The 15,796-nt window shown below is 36.2% G+C and overlaps 1 protein-coding gene across 16 annotated transcripts in view; it reads left to right on the top strand.

The window, feature by feature from the left end:
• NF1 (neurofibromin 1) overlaps nucleotides 1–15,796 on the top strand; it is a 251,200-nt gene that overhangs the window by 21,092 nt on the left and 214,312 nt on the right. The window lies entirely within an intron of this gene.

Raw genomic sequence — 15,796 nt, 5'->3', positions numbered from 1 at the left:
TCTCGCTGTTGATATTATAGTTGTAGTTTTTCAAATATTGAACAATTCATAGGATTTCTAGTACTGTATCACAGAAGAATCACATAATCTTAAGATTGGGAGGTTCTTCCTTGAAATAATCCTGTTTTTATTGATTGATCTGTGTGATAAGATTTAAGAATCTGGACTTGGAGCCAAAAGACCTGGGTTTAAAATCTTGGTTTGCCCATCCTGTGGAATCCCTTGCAGAACCTCAGGTTTAACCCCTAAGAATGATTTTGTTCTTTGATAAAATGAGTGAGGTTTTATTAGGTATGGTATCTTTAAGGGCCCTTTCAGCACTAAATCGGATACAACCCACCTTGAATGGAGAACTCACTTTTGAGCCATCTTAAAGGTCTGAATAGCATGGGAAAGGAAATGTGATAAGGCTGATGCTTCTCTCAGGATTATAATAAAAGCTTTGGGTTCAGTTCCTCCTTACTCCTTAGTGGCATTCAGTAATGGAGACATTGATTTCCTCTTGTTTTGACAGGGGTGGCTTTTGATGTTTCTCAGTTAAAATTATGGAATCTCTTGGTTTTAGATGCTTCTAGACTGAGTGAGCCAGGCCCTTCACATTGAATGCCACCCCTTCATCTGGTTGAATATGGAAACCTATCACTTTGACTCCCCAAGGGAGGCCTGGGGGAGTTTTCTCAGGTCAGGGAGCATTCTGTTGTAATTAAGAGCTATAGTTGGTTGAAGGTTTTTTTGTATATCTGTTGATATGGAATGATTATTTTTGATTATTCTAATGCAAATAATATTAAAAACCATAATTATATACTAATTATTCTGGTAATTATTATAGAGACAGCATGGTTTAGTGTTAGAGAGCTGGACTTGAAGGTAAAGAGATCTGAGCCCAAATCCTACTTAGGTTATTTCTTAGCTTTGAAACTTTTGGCACCCCCACCCCCCCTTTTTTTCCAACAACTCTAGGACTTCAACAGTCATGGATGAGCTTCGACAGAAGGAATTCCCACATGGCCAGACTCCTTGTCTACCCCCCCCCTTGCCATTGATTTTGGTGGGTTTATTTTATATCCTAATACTTTACTAGAATAATTATCTCAATTTCATTGCTGGTTGATTAGAATTTTCTAAGTAAACTATCTTGATAGTATATAAGAATAATTTTGTCTCCTCTTGGTCTAGTTCATGACTTACTTCTTTCTCTTGTCTTATTAGGATCACCAGAATTTCTGAAATTGTGTCAGGTTACAAAGGAGAAAATATATTATATTTGTAGTTTTTCAAATCGTGTATAATTCATAAGTATAAATCCAGCTTTGGTCAGAGTGACTTAAAAACTACATTACTAATATTTTAATTAATATTTTAGTGATATTGATCTGTTATTTTTTTTTAAGTTTTTTTTTTTGCAAGGCAAATGGGGTTAAGTGGCTTGCCCAAGGCCACACAGCTAGGTAATTATTAAGTGTCTGAGACCGGATTTGAACCCAGGTACTCCTGACTCCAGAGCCGGTGCTTTATCCACTGCGCCACCTAGCTGCCCTGATCTATGTTATTCTTTTCTCAGTTTCTTTTCTGTTTCGATTTTCAGAACCTCAGTTGTTTTAAAGCAGGAGTTGCTATGGTACCCTGTTTATTTTGCCTGTTTATGTCGAATTGGGGTTACTTATTCTTGAGATATTTTATATAAATCATTTCTAAATTTGTCTGGACTGGTTGTTTTCCTCCCCCTTTCCTTAAGGTTTTGGTTTGGCTTCCTCAGATTCTCTTTTTAAGAGCATGCTTTTTGGATTCTCTTATTTTCTTTTAAAATTTGCATGAGTATTTTAAATATCCATTTCATCCAAGGTTTCAGTTTTATTGACACATAACTGAGCATGGTGTTTTCTGATAAATTTCCTTTCCAGTTGTGTATTCCTTCTTCTCCTTTTCAGTTTTAGTAATTTGATTTTCCTCTTTTTTGGGAGTACAGGGAAGGAGATGGGTATTCTGCCTGAGATCCCTTGTTAGTGTCTATTTCTTTGGAGTCTTTCTTTTATTTATTTATACCAGGGGATTCTGTTTTCCCATCTTAATTTTGCCTTCTGGTTTTCATCCTTCCAGATTAACTCTCTTTTATTTCATTTGTTTCTTTTATTATTATTTTGGAGTGAGGAAGGACAACCTGTCACTTTGACATCTTGAAAAAAGTGCTATCATAAATTTCAAAATTTGATATAAATTTTGATGTATTTACACCACTGCTTCATCTATAGTTTATGTAACTATCAATTAATTTGTGTAAAATTTCTGGTCTTTTGACCATAAAAGATATCTACATAGCAAACCTATCCAGAGATCAAAGGGAGATTTAATAGCACTTGAAAATGGTTTTATGTTATGGAATTACATGAAAGCATTTCATAAAAGGGAAATTACCACCTGTGTTTACAAAGAGACAGTCTGACTAAAATGGCAAGGATAGGATGGGAAACAAACTTGCCATTGACTTTCCCCACAGTTCTAATGATCCCAAGTTATTTTGGTTTGTACAGTTTCTCAGTTGTGAATGAAATTCTTCTCCACGCTGCCTGAGCAGGAAAGAATGACTGCTCCTGCGGGCCTCCCAGCCTAGACTCCTGGCAGCTCCCCACACATCCAGGCTGCCCTGGGAAGGCTCTTCTTGGCATTTGTACAGTGTCAGTTCCAGAGAAGCTGGAAGTGGAACACTGCCACTCCAAGATTAGGCCAAATCCTAGACAAGAGATGGTGCCCCCCAGATTTTGGTTTCTCCTTTTTTAGACATTGATTCATGATTTATTGAGGATATTCTCCATGGCTTTTGGTAAAGTGCATTGGGTATGTGTTTTTCCTCTTTTAATCTGATTTCATTGGTGAATTCCTGATTTAAAGTAGATATAGTATAATTGTATTTGACTCTTAGATTGGAAATTTTTTGATTTCTGGCAATGATATTTAAAATAGTCTTTAAAAATTACCACCTTGTTTTTATATCTCCTTAACCCTATTATTTTTCCACACTCTGGGGAATGAAATGACTCAGTTAATGAGTTTTTAATGAATTCTGTTAGAAAATTTATGCTTATGAGTGAAGTCAATTCAATTTTTAAATGTAAAAAAAATCACAATTACTTGAGTTCTAGAGGCAATGTGGTCTAGTATATAAGCACTACCTGGGAAGTGATGCCAAGCCCTTGAGCTTTCTGTGTCCTCCCCAGCCCCCCCCCCAACACAAAACCTTTAACAAACTTTTTCTGCTTTTCATTTCTGCATTTGAGTTTAAAATCATGCATTTTCCCTGTCATTTTATGAGGTAATGAGATATGTTGGTTTAATAAAATAACCAAGAGGTAACTCTTTGGACTTCTTAGGTATAAACTACATGCAATATAATTTCATTTATTGTTTACTCAAAAGGTCTGTTTCTTGTTAACATACTGACAACTTTCTTCACTGTGGACTCAGAAACCCATTTAAGAAGATGACTGGATGGGGCAACTCCAAAGACCTCCTGCCCCCAGTCTTTCTTTTTTGCCTGGGCTGCTTTTACTGGTCATGGGTCACTCCCATGAAATGGTAGTCAAACTTTATTCATTACAGTGAGATGGAGGACTGACTACCAGACTTTAACACCTCCCCTTTCATTACCTCCTGAGACCCTTCTTACTTCTGTACATAGTGCTGTCACTTAGAGAACCTTCTTTGTACACCCCTCCCATTAACCCTCTTTATTTGCAGGCCTTAGTAGAATTGAGCTTTCTTTTATTTGTTGTCTTCCTCAGCTTTGAGAGCCATGAATTTATTTGTTCTAAGTCATTTAGTATGGAATAAATATGTGATAAGGGCTTTCTCATTCTTCCACTCATCCATCCATCCATCCATCCATCCAATTGTGTTTTCATCACCATGGGCTGTGCCTTCTATTGGTGCAGATCTCAAACCTCTCTTTGTGATTCATGTAATTTCATGGGTATCCTGGATTGACTCAAAATGCTTTGGATCTTTTTTTAGACCTTATTCTGTGAATACTTGGAGTACATTTTGTTTAGCTGTTATTGCCACATGATTAGCCTTTTTTTTTTAAGATTTTATTTATTTTGAGTCTTACAATTTTTCCCCTAATCTTACTTCCCTCCCCTCACCCCCCAAAGAAGGCAATTTGCCAGGCTTTACTTTGTTTCTATGGTATACATTGATCCAAATTGAATGTGATGAGAGAGAAATCATATCCTTAAGGAAGAAGCATAAAGTATAAGAGATAGTAAGATCGGACAATAAGATATCAGGTTTTTTCCTAAATGAAAGATAATAGTCCTTGGTCTTTGTTCAAACTCCACAGTTCTTTCTCTGGATACAGATGGTATTTTCCATTGCAGATAGCCCCAAATTGTCCCAGATTGTTGCACTGTTGGAATGAGCAAGTCCATCAAGGTTGATTATCACCCCCATGTTGTACTGTTAGGGTGTACAGTGTTTTTCTGGTTCTGCTCATCTCTGTTAGCATCAGTTCATGCAAATCCCTCCAGGCTTCCCTGAATTTCTGTCCCTCCTGGTTTCTCACCCCCCCCCCCAAAGCAAATGGGGTTAAGTGACTTGGCCAAGGCCACACAGCTAGAAAATTATTAAGTGTCTTAGGCTGGATTTGAACTCAGGTACTCCTGACTCCAGGGCCACTGCTCTATCCACTACGCCACCTAGCCGCCCTGGATTATTTTTGGATTGTCATTTGTTCATGTTACTCCTTCACCCAACAATTTTCCCTAGGACTCTTTGGTTCATCTTTGGCTTTGATTCTCTGGAGATTATAATAGTATTAGATCCAAAATTGTTGGGAATACATTTGTGTTAATAAATCCATCATCAGCATTATGCAGTTACTCAAATAGGGTCCACCCATCTTTCTCCTATTTAATTCTGGATCCAACACTTGGTCCATCTGCAATGCCCACCATTATTAGTACATGCACTAATATGATAACTCAATGGATTAGCTACCCAATTAATGCTTGATGTTGTCTTGCCAGACAAGAGAATTTTTTCATCTGTTTAGTTTTTCTTTATAGAATTTTCTTTTTTAATATTTTTAATATTCATACATCTCTTTGAGAAGATGTTTTGCAATCCACATAATATTATTTGCCAAAAGGAACCTCTGGAGAATCCCAAAATCATAGATCTAGAAGTGGAAGGATCCCCAGAGGTGATCCAGTCCAACCCCCTCACTTTTTTTTTTTTACAGATGAGGTGGGGAATTTCTTTTCCAATTGGACCCTGCACAAGATATCTCCATGACAGTGTCAAACACCTTTGGTGAGCATGAATCTCTCTGTTTTATGATTCCCTTGATTATCAGAGGGTCATTGAACAGTTATTTTTGTGGTTGCATTTATCAGATGATTTTTATATAATCTGAGCATATTTGGCAGTAGTGGAGGAGAGTCACTGAGATAAGTGCTTTTTTTGTAATCAGTAAGTTATAAAATGTGAAAACCTGTCTGTCTCCTATGTCAGGGTTGATGTGCACCTAAGATCATTATCATAAATAGGATTTTTTAGCTGTGGAAAACTAGGCAGATGACTTGGAGGGAACTGATATTAACTTGATTAGAATGGATTTTTGGAGTGGATTAATATGAACTTTGGATTTTTCTTCCTTTGTTTTAGCATCTCTTTGAGATAAGCTATAAAACAGAACCCTCAGGATTCTATTGATTGTGGCTTAAGTTCTGTCTTATGTTTTGTGTAATGCACCAGAGCTTTTGATATAAAGGGTTAGCTGTGATGTTAATGATGATAAAGACAGTTATAAAAATATTGGCAGTTTGTCATTTTCCCACTCTTGGTTTTTCTCTCTGTCCCATCTCTACATTGCTTTTGGACTTATGTGGTTCATTTCGAGCTTCACACCAAGCTTTCTATTTTTTTGTTTTCACTGTTTTTGGGTTTGATAGGGATATGCTGTTCATCATCTTTACTCCTTTCTACTTTTTTCACACTTTGTAGCTCAAGTTGGTATTTTTCTGTCACTGGAGAGGAGATGATAATTTTTTGTTAAGGTAGTTTCTGCATTATTTTGACCTTCATGTTTTGTTGATAGTGTTATATTTGTTAATCTTTTGTGGTAAGTTAGAAAAAATCAAAGCCTATGTAGTTTGTCTCTTTTCATTCTCTTTTCTTTGCAATCTGGTCAGACTGTTTATGATAATAATTGAGGTTAAAGCTTTTATAATTGTTACATGATTATCTCATCTTTTAGTTTTTCTTTTAATTTTTATGTTGATTTTTATCTTGACCATAACTAATTGATGGTCTAACTAGCTGAATAGCTGATGGTAATGATCTCACATCAGGAAACAGTTTCTTTTTTTACTGCCCATTAATGTTTCAATCTAGTTCTAAAATCTAAGATCTCAGTAAGATAAGGCAATTTTAATTTTTTTTCGTGTTTTTTTTTTGTGATAATTGGTGCTATCCATGGCTAGCCCTTTCTTATTCTTTCCTCGATTCAATTATTTCTATCCAAAGAACTCTTACATTTATGCATCAAGCCCTAATCTGTCTTTTGAGCTGCAGTCCTGCCTCATGGCTGGTTGTCTCTTGGTTATCTCAAGCTCAACTTAACAGAAATGGAACTCATTAGTTAGGCTATGTTTGCCATTGCATGACTATCCCAGTCTTTTCTGCTTCTTACTCTCCCCATGTCCAGTTGCCTCGTTAATTCACTTGTCTTCCTCTGTGCCATTATCCTGCTTCAGGCTTTCATCACTTCTTGACTGTTGAGACAGCTCTTAATTGGTTTCTCAGCTTCTAACCTACCCCGCTCCAAATTGTTCTCCATATCACTTCCTTAATAATCTTGATAAAGCCTAAATCTCATTTTCCTGCCTAAGAAACTACCATGTCTTCCTATTATCTTCAAGTCAAGCGTTCTTCACTGAAGTCTATGAACTTGTTTTTAAGAACAGGTTGATAATTGTATTTCAAAATAATTGGTTTCTTTTGTGAACCTAAGTATTAATGAAGCATTATTCTGAAAAGGATCCATGGACTCCATCAGATTGATGCCTGAGGGAGTTCATGACATTACAAGAACAAAAAAGATGAAGAACCTTGGCTGATATACAAAGATTTGGGCATTTAGTGCCCATTCCGACTAATGGACAGTCCTACTTCTCAGGCTCAGTTTCAGTCAGACTGGCCTCTTTTTTGCTTCTTGGGGTCAAGACCTTCAGACCATGTGGACAAGAGGTGTCCTATCCATCTAGAATGCATTCCCCAGGCTTCCTCATCTCCTTCAAGTCTTCATCTCTCTCGCTATTTGCTTGTTCCAGAAGAATGTAAATTCCTTAAGAGTAGAGATTATTTATAGCCCAGAGGCTTGTATATAGAAGACACTTTATTTTTAAGAAAAATTCAGTTCCATTTTCAGGGGTGAATTTTCTTTCTCCTATCTCCTCCTCTCCCCTCTAAGTAAGAACAATAAAATTAACTGTCATAAACATGTATAGTGAAGCAAAACAAATTCCCACATTGGCCTGGCTAAAAACAACAACAAAAAAAGGCACAAGCCTCAATCTCTATTCTGTCCATCACCTCTCTGTAACTTGTTTCATCATTGATCTCTGGAATTATGGTCAGGAGTTATGTTGAGTAGAATTCCTAAGTCTTGCAGATTTGTTTATCTTTACATGTTGTCATTATTCTGCAAGTATTCTCTTGGTTCTGTTCATTTCACCTAATATACCAATATTCTCATTTTCTGAAGGTACATTTTCTGAAACATCCCCTCCATCATGTCTTACATTCATAATACCATAACTTGTTCAGCCACCCTAAGCAATGAACATCCCCTCAATTTCCAATTCTTTGCAGGTACAAAAAGCTGTTATAAATATTTTTGAATATGTGGGTCATTTCTCTCTCTTTAGGGTATAGATCTACTTGTGGTTTATCAGAGTCAAAGTATAATATGCACATTGAATAGTTTTTAGTTCTAATATAGTACATTCTTGTACTTATTTTCTCAGTCACTCCATCATTTCCTATTTTCCATTTTTGTTAGTTTAGCCAATCTGATGGGGATGAAGTGGTAGCTACCTTAGAGTTGTTTTAAATTTAACATGCCTTTAATAATTGCTGATTTAGAAGGTTTTTTTATGTGATTGTTGATTCATTCAATTTTTCCCTCTGAAAACTGTCTTTTCATATCATTTGGGAATGGTTCTCCTTTTAAATTTGACTTAATTCTCTATCTGTCTTAAGAAATGAGTCCTCTGAGAAATTTGCTGCCAGAATATTCCACCCTCCCACTAATTTCCTGCTTCTCTTTTAATTTTGATTGCACTGATTCTGTTTGTGCAAAATCATTTAAAACTTTTGTAATCAAAATTGTCCATTTTTACCTCCTGTGAACCTTTTCTCTCTGCATTATAAACTCTCCATAGATCTGATTGTTTATGATATTGCTCTTTATATCTAAATTCTGTACTGTATCCATTTGAAGCTTGTTTTAGTATGTGGTATGAGATGTTGGTCTCTATTTTCTACCAAACTGTTTTCTAGTTTTCCCAGTAATTTTTATTGAATAGCAAGTTCTTGCCCTAGTAGCCAGAATCCTTGGAATTTTCAAGTACTAGGCTACTGGTTTATTAACATTTTAAGGTTTTCCCCTGATAAATCTATTTTTAACCCAGTACTAAATTGTATTGACAGTTATGGCTTTGTAATGTAGTTTAAAATCTGGTACTTTCTCCTCAGCCTAAAAATTTTTTTTCATCAATTCCATTGAAATTCTTACCCTTTTGTTTCTTTAGTTGAATTTTATATTCTATCTAGCTCTGTAAAGTAAATATTTTGGAAGTTTGATTGGTATGACACTGAATAAATAAATTAAGTAGTAGTGATATTTTTATTACATTAACTAAGTCATTCATGAGCAATTACTGACTCTACAGTAATTAAAACCTATCTTTATTTGTGTAAAAAAGTGTTTTGTTGTTCTTTTGGTATATTGGCAGGTAGACTCCCAAACATTCTTATATTGCTTGTAATTATTTTAAATGGAATTTCTCTTTCTTTCTATCTCTTCTTTCTGATTTTGTTGGAAATACTGATGATTTGTGAGAGTTTATTTTATATCCTGCAACTTTACTAAGTGATTAAATGTTTCAATTAGTCTTTCATTTAACTCTCTAGGGTTCTCTGAGTAATCTATCATTTGCAAAAAGTGATAATTTTTTTTATTTTCTCCCAAGATTTCTAGTATCCTGAGGACGGAGACTCAAATAGTTTGGACCAATTTATGGATGTGAGGCAAGATACTGGAGCAGGAAGCAGATTTGCTATTATTTTGACAGTATATAGTTTGGTTTTTTTTTTTTTTTTTTAGTTTTTTGCAAGGCAAACTGGGGTTAAGTGGCTTGCCCAAGGCCAACACAGCTAGGTAGAGTATATAGTTTTGGGAATTATTTTTAAATGTTTGAGAGAATTCCCTTGTAAATCCATATGCTTCTGGGGTTTTTTCCTTTGGAATTCATTTAAGGCTTGTTTGCTTTTCCCCCCAAAGATAAAATTATTTGAACTTTTCATTTCTGGGTAATTTATATTTTTGCAGTTCATCAATTTCATTTATTTTTTAATTGGCATATAATTTAAGATAATTTGTAATAAATTTTTTATTTCTTTATTGTTATGAATTCAGCTTTTTCTTTTTTGATACTGATAGTTTTCTTTATAAAATCTTTTTCTTTATAAAAATCAAATTAATCAATGGTAAATATGTGTGGATTTTTTCCCCCTCTAAAAATTAACTCATCTTAATAATTTTTTTTTTTGTTTTCAATTTTGAAATTTCCTTTTTGGTTTTTCAGGATTTTCATTTTGGCATTTAATTTGGGTTTCTAATTTTTTGGTTTTTCTAGTTTTTTTAAATTGCTTATCCAACTTACTGATTTGCTTTGGCTGCATCCTCAATTTGGTATGTTGTCATTATCTTTAATAAAAGTTCTATGATTTATTTCCCTACCTATTCTTTAGGTTTAAGTAATTTAGTTTGCAAACTTTTATCTTTGCTTTTAAGATGCCTTTTTGAATATAATTTATGTTGTGTTATGGTTGACAAAATTTGCATTTAATATTTCTACATCAATGATTGGTGAGGTTTTTTGCCCAAATTCCAAGGTGAATTTTTCTGAATGTATCATGCAGAGTTAAGTAATAATTATATTCATTTTTATCCCTATTCACTTTTCTTCAGAGTTCTATCTGAATTTTCTGAAATTGTATTTTCTTCCTTTTTTTCCCTTTCTTTAGTCTTTTGACTTTGTTTTTAATATTTCTTGTCTCATTATTCATTAGCTTCTATTTTCAGTTCTCTTTTTCAAGGAGTTATTTTCTTAGAAAAGACTTTGTATCTTTGTGTATTTCAAGATGTTAATTCTTTTTTATATTTTTCTTCTGTAGTTCTTACTTTGTTTCTTATTTTCTTCCTTTCATTCAGTTTTTTTTTTTTTTTTTGGTTTTTGCAATGCAAATGGGGTTAAGTGGCTTGCCCAAGACCACACAGTTAGGTCATTATTAAGTGACTGAGGCCAGATTTGAACTCAGGTACTCCTGACTCTAGGGCCAGTGTTCTTTCCACTGCACCACCTACCTGCCCCCATTCAGTTTTTAAAGTAAATTTTTAGCTATTTTAGAATTGTGCACAGGTGGTTTTTCTTTGAGCAGTTTGAGTCATTTTTTCATTTTGGTTTGTGACTTGAGCTTCCCTGTCACCATAATGGCTCTTCCTGAGCTATTCTTGTTATTTGTTTTGTAATTCTTCCAGCTTCTTGACATGGGCCTTAATGTTAGTTTGGGGCTTGTTGCACTTGTGGGGGGTGTGCCTTACCTGAGTGTCTGTTCTCTTGCCTCCTGCTACTGCTTCCAGACATCAAGCTGGAGGCCTATAAGCTTTCAGTGATCCCAAAGTGATAGAATTGGAGATGAAGTTTGCTCACTGTCCATCTCATCTTGGCTCTGCAATTTTCTGTCTCAGGTAGGGCTCTGATGAAGACCTGTCAGCTTGTACCTGGTTAGAAGTTTGAGTGGGCAGCTGTTCAGCTCAGTCCATTAGTCACCTGGTATACCTTGGGGGCTAACCTGCTGGCTCCTCTTGGTCTCTCATCCCTGCATCCCTGCTCTATTGCTCAGCTCAGAGCCCCATAGTTGCTGTTTGCTTCTAAACTTGACCCAAGCTGTGTACACAACCAGAGCCTCTCCCTTGGTCTGCCCTGATCCAGGACCCAGACTTGGGCAGGAAGCAGCAGAGCTGCCCAGCCTGGTCTTCTTCCTTGCAAAGCACTCTTGGTCAGACCTGTCCCTAGGCCTGAAGACAATTTTCTCTTGGTTTCTTTACAAGTGCTGACCTGAACTGGCCAAAATTGACTAAGGATTATTTTTTTTCTTAGGTTTGTCCATCAGAATTTGATCTTTTTTTGAAGGAGATATTATTGGGTGAGCTGGGTCCATCTGGACAATACTTTATGGCTAGGATTAACTTAATTGGAAATATTCACTAATTTATCTGTATATACATATATGTGTTGGAGGATTTGAAGTGGTCTGCAAGTCTTTGACTTCTTTCTTACTCCTTAGTCAGCAAACAGTTGGTAAAATGCTTACTCTGTGACAGACCCTGTGCTAGTCACTGGGGATACAAAAAAGGGCTAAGTATAATTCTTGCTCTCAGGGAAGTCAAAAAACAATTATAAAGTTTCTGCTGTGTTCCAGAAGTTATGGTAAGTTCTAGGGATAGAAACACTAATAAGAACAAAGACAATTCTTGCCTTCAAGGAGCTTCCCATCTACTGGGGACAGCTGAAAAGGCAGATTGGGCTTGGGTAGAAAGTTCTTTGAAGGGGCTTGCTGGAGGGTTCCAGAGAAGTCCAGAAGCTTTGGGGAAAATGGGAAGACAATTTGTGCTGAGCCCCTTCTTTTAAATGGAGGCCTTGGAGCTGCTCCATGGCTGAACCCTGAACCCTCAGAGGGTTTGGGCTTGAAAATTTTGGAGGGAGGCAGTTTTGGTGGGAAAAGGCATTGGAAGCCAGTCTGCAGAAATTTGAGGAGAGTGAGGATGCTGAGGATGCAATTTATTGTGAAATCAAGGTCTCCTGGTAGAAGCTTAGTCCTAGGTGGGGGAAATAGCATCCCTCCCCACAAGGAGCAGGCAGTTTCCAAAATGATGATTTTGTTGGAATCTCCTCCAGGATTCTCTGATAACCTGGCCCTGGTCATCCCCAGAGATGGTGCCTGCATTCCTGCCCATTTCCTTCTCTCATTTAGAACTTAGTGTTCTGGCTCCCAAGTCTCTGGACTCTGGTGGGCAAGTTCCCTTGCTGTCATTCCCCAGCCATCTCCAAACCATGCAAACCTTGGTGCATGTAATACCCTCACCACCTCTGGCCAGCAGGACTATCTGGCCCCCCCGCTGCATTCAAGGCTTATCATGCTTTTGTTTTTGGATCCCCATGCTCATCCCAGGCTTGTATTAGAGAAAATACTGAACAGCTATTTATTGATTCATTCATTCTCAAACTCCTAGTCTTTCACTGAGTTATACTGTGAAGTATTGCTGGAGACAAATTTTTCCAACCAGCTCTCTACAGATGGCTCTGGCATTTGCAACTCCAACCCTGGGCTCTTCTTTCTTCTGGGCTTTGCCTTTAATGCTTAGGTGGATTCCCTTAGGTGAGGAGGCTAAGATTTGGATTCTGACTCTTGTACCACATTGCTTCTGGCTACATTATGTAAATAAAGTAAAGGGTTCTTTTTAGGTCATTGACTGAAATAAGTGCTTCTATTTCTCCCATTTTAGAGATGAAACTGAGAGACCAAGACTTAGTAACCCTCTGAGGCGGCATTTGAACTCAGGACTTGTGATTCCTCTTTGATGCACTCACCACACTTCTCCCAGTTATAGCCTTCTGTCCCTGGGTCTACAGCTAGTCTATTATCTTGGAACCTGTAAGAAGAGGGAAGTGCACAAGATTACTCTTTTAAAGTTGATTTTCATTTTACACTTTTGAGATTCTGAAACCTTGGCTGCTGATGCCTCCCAGAGTGGTCCCCAAGTTTCCAGCTTTGAGCCCCTTCTTTTTTTGATGCTCCCTCTCATCCCTCCAGTCAGTCTTTCTTTTTCTTTTATTGGTTTTTGAATTTCACATTTTTCCCCAATCTTGGGGAAAGGCACTCTGATAGTCTTTACATTGTTTCCATACTATACATTAATCAAAATTGAATGTGTTGAAAGAGAAATCATATCCTTAAGGAAAAAATAAAATATAAGAGATGGCAAGATTACATAATAAAATAATGCTTTTTTTTTTTAAGGTAATAGTCTTTGGTCTTTGTTTAAACTCCACAATTCTTTCTTTGGATACAGATGGTATTCTACATCACAAATACCCTAAAATTATTCCTGGTTTTTGCACTGATGGAATGAGCAAATCCATTTAAGGTTGATCATCACCCTCTTGTTGCTGTTCCCCAGTCAGTCTTTCATCAAGACCCATTCACTTCAGTCCACTGTTTGGACTGTGTTCAGGCCTCCCCAGTTCAATTGAGACCTTCATTCCTACTATGTAGTTTTTGAGCATTCTTGCCCACAGCACAAAAACCAAAAAGAAGTAATGAACCCCATTGCTAAGAGGATCAGGTTATTCCTTCTCCTTTTCACCTTGAAGTGGGGGAGGGAGGAGAGGGAGAGCCAGAGCAACTTCAAAGCTTCCTTCCTGCTCTGATCATAGGAGCATAGATTTTAGAGCTTAGAGGGCCTTTGACACTCCCTAGTTAAACTCCCTCACTTTACTGTAACTGCTTTTTTGGCATCAGTCAGTAAAACTAATCATGTGTTATGACAGAAAGAACTCATAAATAAATGTAGGAAGGCAGAAATAGTAAACACTTTTTTCAGACCATAATGCAATAAAATTAATCAATAAAGAAAATATAAACAAAAGACACAGACCTTAATGAAGACAAAGTAGTGATATTTTCAAAATTGAGTGTGCCAAAAAACAAATCAAACTATAGTTGTATTAAAGAGATGATAATAGTGAGACATACTGGCTACAGTCTATCTTTCCAGTCTTTTTTTTTTTTTTTTTTTTTTAGGTTTTTGCTAGGTAGGCATGGGGTTAAGTGGCTTGCCCAAGGCCACAGAGCTAGGTAATTATTAAGTGTCTGAGACCAGATTTGAACCCAGGTACTCCTGACTCCAGGGCCGGTGCTTTATCCACTGTGCCACCTAGCTGCCCCCTATCTTTGCACTCTTATTGGACATTACTCCTATTTCCACTCTCTGTGATCCAGCAGAACTGGTCGTCTTCGTGTTTTTACATCATTTTGCATTGGCCACCACAGGTAAAGGGTATTCCCTATTTATCTCTGCCTCTTAGAGTCCTTTTCTTTTGTTAAGACTTATCTCAAGCATGAGCTTATTTGTGAAAGCATTTCTGATCACTCCAAACTGCTGGTCTTCTTTTCCAAATTACCATGTTTATAACGACTTTGTATATGTTTATATTTGTTAACTACATATATATATATATATATATATATATATATATATATATATATATACTCTGTGTATGTCTCTGTATCCTTGACATCTTTCCCATTTGAGAAAGTAAGCTCATTATGAGTAGGATTGTTTATTCTTAGTATTTGGATCTCTAGAACTTAGGACAATTCTTAGTATTTAAATACTTGCATATTGATAACATTAACATTGATGGGTAGCAGCTAAAACAGGAATATTTTAGCAAAAGTGAAAAAGAGATGAGTGAATTAAATATGAAAATTAAAAAAATTAATACTAAAACAATAGTAAAAGAAGAACATTTGAAAGCTAAATGAGAAATAAAAGGAACAAAAAACTATTGTTTATCCAAGAGGCTGAGAGTTGTTTTTAAAGACCAGCAGAATTGATAAGCTAATAGCTAATTTGATAATTGGAAAAAATTTAAATTATTTAGAATTGTTAACTGAGTTTTTACTTAAGCTATCTCTAACCTATTCATGACAAAGCAGGCCAGAGACAGAGTAAACTGGATAGCAGTTTATTAATTACTTTATTTGTAAGAAACTGATTTGCAAATCATGGTATTACTTTATTCCTTGGAGCTCCACCTTGCTGTTGTGGAGCCAGATATTTTATATACATGATCATAAATGGGCAGGTTGATGATAGAAGAATCAGATTTGGGGCTTGAGTGATCTTTCCAGGTAAACCCATCATGCAGGACAATATAACATCACTTCTGACTATCCAAATAGAGGAGTCTTGTGGGAACAGCTGGGTTGATTGTATAATTTTGGGCTTATGGTACAGGTTATACTGATGTACTTTACCTATCACAGGTGAGACCAATTCAGGGCAGGACCTGTCAAGATTGACTGATGATTTCTGTTACTTTGTTTTCACTGTTTTCCCAGACCCAGAGCCAGCCTCTGAAGAGGAGCTCTTAAAACTAAGTTATTAACTTCATTATACATATCACATTGATTTATATAAAAATAATAATTCCTTTGTCAGTAAGTAATAGAGAGGAAATAAAGAAAATTACCAGAAACTACTATACCCAATTACAACAAGATTTAGAACTTGATGAAAATGTTCGGCTATCTACAAAAATTAGAAACTACAAATTAATAAAGCAAGAAAAAGTTTCTAAGCAACATAATCTCAGAGAAATTGAACTAACCAAGAGCTAAACTCCTGGACTAACTAGTTTTACAAATGAATTTTGTTAAATATTTA

This window comes from Macrotis lagotis, chromosome 5 (genome assembly GCF_037893015.1).
Source record: "Macrotis lagotis isolate mMagLag1 chromosome 5, bilby.v1.9.chrom.fasta, whole genome shotgun sequence".
NCBI lineage: Eukaryota > Metazoa > Chordata > Mammalia > Peramelemorphia > Peramelidae > Macrotis > Macrotis lagotis.
Note: the sequence above shows the minus strand (reverse complement) of the source record. Positions and strands in the feature narration are given on the sequence as shown.